We start from the raw sequence: 5,790 nt of genomic DNA on the forward strand, positions 1-5,790 counted from the left end.
TGTGTGTGTGTGTGTGTGTGCATATATATACACATCAACATATATTTAGCCATGGAGTCTTGAAACTAGGAAGAACCCACCACACCCATGTGGGAATGAATAGTAATCGTGGAATACTCAGTATCTCGCACTGTGCGTGGCATGGGGTAGCTGTGGACTAGATGTTAAATATACAATCCCTCCGGGTCACTAACACCAGACTAAGAGTATTTACACTCACAAGCTTGGGAATCAGGCATCTGTCTGCTGGGACCCTACTCCAACTTCTCTTTCTCCATCATGGATTCTTTTCAGAGCCCTAGAACTGCAAGTCTGTCTGCCTATCAGACATCATCATGGGATAGCCCATCAACCTGCCTAAGAATGGAATCTCAGCTTCCTTCCTTCTCCTCCCGCAGTGCCCTGACCTCAAACGATGGTGAAACAACCCCCTCGGTTGGCCAAACCAGAAACCCAGACATCACCTTTTTAAGTCAGTCTCCCACACCCAATCAATTCCCAGCCCTGTTGATTCCACCTTCCTAACCATGTTCTATAAATGCCTTTGGAAACCACTGATTCTATCCATTACTTCACCACAGTTCTCTCCAGGCCATGTCCCAGAAGAACTGCGACTTGTTCCCAGCTTCTTTCTTGACTTCTGTGCCCTCTTTCATGCCATTCTCCAATTGGCAGACAATGTTATGTTTTGAAGGTGCTTTTGAGGGGCACCTGGGAGTCTCAGTCAGTTGAATGCCTGACTATTGATTTCAGCTCAGGTCACGATCCCAGGGTCGTGGGATCAAGCCCCGTGTCGGGCTCTGCCCTGAGAGTGGAGCCTGCTTGAGATTCTCTCTCTCTCTCTCTCTCTCTCTCTCTCTCTCTCTCTCTCAAATAAACAAGAAAGAAAGAAATGTGGCTTTGGAACGTAAACAAGATACTTGCTTTTATAATCGATTGAAACCTTGGCTTTCATGACGGCTGCCTTAGCTAGGAGTATGAAAATAATGTTCTTAAAAACTCAATTGACAACTTTGTTCTCTCAGAGATCAATAATTTCCCCTGAGGCCATAAGCCTCAGACACCTAGCCTACTCTTAGTGGTGAAAAGATTTAAGGTTAAAATGAATTACCTACAATGTATATATGTTTCAAATATATACACTATATATGTGTGTGTGTGTGTGTGTGTCTATACATATATATATACATGTATATATAAGGGTTGGTTACATTTTTACTCAAACACTTGTCTCCAGCATTGTTGCATATATATACATGTATATATATATATATATATATATATATATATATGTATAGACACACACACACATATAGTATACATATTTCAAAATGTTATCCTTCCATATTTTTGACAGTATAAAGATAAATAATGTCAGTTTCCACGTCCTTGTAATGGACAGGGCGAACCTGATGTCTGAGCCAAGGTGCTCAGTTCCGATGAGAGTCTTAACAGTAGCATGTACATTTCTGATTCTGAATTATGGAAAGAAATCTCAAGCATAATAAAATCTGCTCCATTGACTTATTTTTTTCTGAAGAATTATGATGAACTAGAGACATATTGACTGCAAGGAATAGAAATCTACTCAGATGAGCCAAAACACAAATGCGCTTACAAAATATCAAAGGGAAGTTCGTCGATATCAAGTGCAGGGTGTACTTGGAAACTGGAAGTGTGCCAGCCTCCTCTTTGCCCCTGGATAGCTAGAAGGCAGACATGGGGTGGGGGTGGGGATATCTTGGACCGTGGGGTCAAGGGCAACACCAAAGGATGGTTCAGTAGCAAAATGAAGAGAATCTGGCCTCAGGTAACTTTGGAGAGTAAAGCCAAGACAGACTTGGACTATTCTGTGAGACAGAATACGCTGCAGTCTTGTTTATTTCACTGTTATTTTGGTTTTCTGCCATGGCAGCTGAACTGACATCCTAAATACTGCACTCCACATCCCTTATACCCTTAACTGAACCCCGTCTCTACATTTATCTCTCCCAGGCTATGTGTTTCTCGTATCTTGCTCTCTGCTTGCCATCTGTGTTCTCTCTCAGTGCAAACTCTGCCTCCATGACTGATAAGCCAGCCTTTACCTCAATGCCAAATTCCTAAGACAGGGAGGGTCTCCCGGGCTCCCAGCTAGACCTCCATCAAGCTATGGGTGGGATCCCAAGGGCTCCTGGTGCCAGAACAGAGGATGACACAGGGTCTTTAGGAAAGAAATGTGAGAAGGAAGGACATGATTAGCAACTCCAAGATAGCCTGACCCTCTCTCCACCTAACCATGGAGACCATTTGTGGGGCCCAAGTTAACAGCATAGGAAATAAAGCAGAAAAAGCTCCTGAAAATTAGGTCTGAGCAATTTGTTTTAATTTATCGTTTCATTTTGTCCTCCTACTACCGAAGACACAGGTACTATGATCATCCCCATTCATAAGAGAAAAGTGCAGCACAGAGAGGCAGAACACTGTGATCAGGCTGGAAGAGGTAGGGCAGGCGCTCTTGCCCACAGCCCTGAATTGCCTCTGAAAGTCTCAGGGACCTCTAACCCAGCCTTACTAGAGAGAACAAGTCTGGGGTCCCCTGGCCAGCTGCCGTACAGCAGGGTGAGACCCTGAGTCTCTTGACATCTAGCAGGTGATCTTTGCACTGCACCAGGCTCCTCTGGGGATGTCTGGAGAAAACACCTAGAAGGGTGTTGGAATGTCAGCTGCCTCTCTTGCCCCACTCACTACTTCTGAGCCTCAGACACCACTGTGGTAATGGAAACAAAGAGTTTCTGATTGAGTCCGAGGGCTGCGATGTGGACATTGACCCTCAGCGTCACTATCTTCTGCCTGGTCACTTGCAAAGTATCGCCCAGAGCCTCTTCCTGAAGCCTTCCAAGTCCTCCCCAGTGTGGAATGGACAGGCGTGCTGCCCCGGTCAGCAGGCCCACCGTCCATGGTGATAATGGAGGGCTCGCTTGGGTTGAATGCATCAGTGGATTCCCCAAAGTGATGATTTTCAGCTTGAAAAACAATTACCTAGTTAGCACAACATCCATTACTGGGAATCAAGGTCACTGTCCCGGGATTCTCTCTGGCTTTCCACGCCTGCGTCCTGGGATGCACGACTCCGAGGGAAGGCAGGATGCCAGCGGTACCCAGCTGCGCCCCATCGGGTGGCACGGAACCCTTTCCAAAACAACGCAAGGTGGAGCCTTTCTGGCAAATAATACAAAGCAGGAGCCAGTGGCTCAAACACCCATGCGCAAGGCCACCCCTCCCACCTTGCCGATGCCAAAGTTGGTTGACATGTGTGGTGTGTGAGAATGAGAACTCCCTGTGGACAAACCGAAGAAGGGCAATTTATGGTGGCCTTGGCATTGACTTGGGACATCTGTCCACAGGATACCTTTACTCAAAGACCAGGAAGTGGGTCAGGCAGGCCAATGCTTGAAGAACACACTAGAAAGGGGGCACCTGGGTGGCTCAGTTGGTTAAGTGTCCGACTCTCGGTTTTGGCTCTGGTCATGATCTCATGGTTGTGAGATCAAGCCCCACGTTGGGCTCTGCACCGACAGCAAGGGATCTGCTTGGGATTCTTTCTCTCCCTCTCTCTGCCCCTCCCCTGCTCTGCTCATGCTCTCTCTCTCAAAATAAATCAACATTAAAAAAAAATAAAGAATACACTGAAGAGAACAAAACCTAGATCCCCATGAATGAATTAAAAAAGATCTCAGCCTATTTTATAGAGCATGCCCTATAGGCAGTACTTTTCATGGGTCCTCTCATGTAACATTCATAAAAAAAAACCTATGATGTACCATCACCGTTCCCACTTTACAAATGAAACTTTGGATTCCAGGTCCTGAGATGTCTCCATTGCAACATCCAGGATGGGGCATGGTGATGCCACATGTCAAATCTCAGCACAGAGTGTTTATAGCATATGGAAAATTCCTTACATCCTTGGATATCCCTCTTCAACAAGAGAACTCTCCTTTTATCTATATCTATGTAATAGCCCCCAACCAACACACGAAAACACAAAATTCCACATTTAAAAAATCAACTCAGATCCAGGTTTGAGTTCTTCTCAAAAGGTTTCTAAGATCTAACACTGGTGGGCTCCCTTAGGTTATACCAGAAATCCCAAGGCTTGCTCAGACCATAAAATTGGGGGACAGACCTAGCTCTCTACTTCATGGTACCTGTGTTCTCCTTCCTCATCCATGGAGGCTGCTTTTAGGAATAGAGCTCAGGCATCCCCACTCCAAGAACATGCAAAATCTGCCCCTTTCTGATCTCATGGCCTCAAAGCTCAGAAATAAACAGCCCCTCCCTCTAAGAAGAGAACCAACTTAATTATGAAACACAAAAGCCATTAAATCCTCTTGGAACTCAAAGCCTGCCTGCCCATCGTACTGGGGCAGGGAAGGGGACAAATCCCTCTTCACTTTTATTCAAGTGTCCCCAGCCGCCCAACAAGCCAGAAACCAACTAATTTCTCAAACACCCCCCCCCCCCCTTCACATCTATTTTACCCACCGGGCTTCTTTGAACAGAGCACACCACAGCTAAAAATAAAATGGTTGAAACAACTGGAAAATGTTTGTATTTTACAGATGAGAAGGTAAGGGTTTCCCCCAGGGTCTCTGAGCTTCTGGAGAAGCCCAACAGAGTTTCAGAAGTTGCCCCACTCTGGGTTCAAAAGCCCAGTGATTGTTACATCTTGATTTCTAAACACCAGTCCCAATGAAGGAAAACAGAGCTTCTTTGAAAAATGTCTGGCCTCAGGCTGGAACAGGAAAAGCATGATATGAGTCTATAACATCAAATTGTGTCTCAAGAATAAGGACGTTCTAGAAAAAAAAAGAAGGAAGGAAGGGAGGAAGGAAGGAAGGAAGGAAGGAAGGAAGGAAGGAACAGAGAGAAAAAAAAGGAAGAAAGAAAGAAAGAAAGAAAGAAAGAAAGAAAGAAAGAAAGAAAGAAACAAGGGTGGGAGGGAGGGAAGAAAGGAAGGGAGGGAGGGAGGGAGGGAGAGAAGAAAGAAAGAAAGAAAGAAAGAAAGAAAGAAAGAGAAAGAAAGAAAGAAAGAAAGAAAGAAAGAAAGAAAGAAAGAAACAAGGGTGGGGGGGAAGAAAGGAAGGAAGGGAGGGAATAGAGAGAGAAAGAAAGAAAGAAAGAAAGAAAGAAAGAAAGAAAGAAAGAGAAAGAAAGAAAGAAAGAAAGAGAAAGAAAGAAAAAGAAAGAAAGAAAGAAAGAAAGAAAGAAAGAAAGAAAGAAAGGGAGGGAGGAAGGGGGAAAATGTAAAAAGGACACAGAAACCAACGTGAACCAACTTGAAGGAGTTTCCAGTGGACAAATCTGAGACAATGTGCATCTCAAAATAATGTAGTTTCTCTTCACTAAATTATGTCCCCACAAAATTTACATATCAGAGCCCTAAAAATGAAATGGCATTTGGAGATGGAGACTTGGGAGGTAGTAAGAATTGGATGAGGTCAAGAGGATGGGCCTTGATGATGGTATCAGTGCTCCTATAAGAAAAGACAACAGAGAGGGGTCATCTGTGACCCCGGAAAGCAGGGCCTCACCAGAAACAGAATCGGATGACCCCTTGATCTGGGCCCTCCAGCCTCCGTAACTGTGAGGAATACATTTCTGTTGTTTGTAAGCCCCACTGTCTACGGTACTTTGTTACAGAAACCCAGACGGACAAAGACGCCAACTGAGGAACATTCTACGGAACAAAAATGCCAAGATGTCAAGAAAAACAAAGATTAACCAATGGACGATTCCAGGCTAAAG

The sequence above is a fragment of the Panthera pardus genome, unplaced genomic scaffold, assembly GCF_024362965.1.
Source record: "Panthera pardus isolate Hobbes unplaced genomic scaffold, ASM2436296v1 HiC_scaffold_24, whole genome shotgun sequence".
NCBI lineage: Eukaryota > Metazoa > Chordata > Mammalia > Carnivora > Felidae > Panthera > Panthera pardus.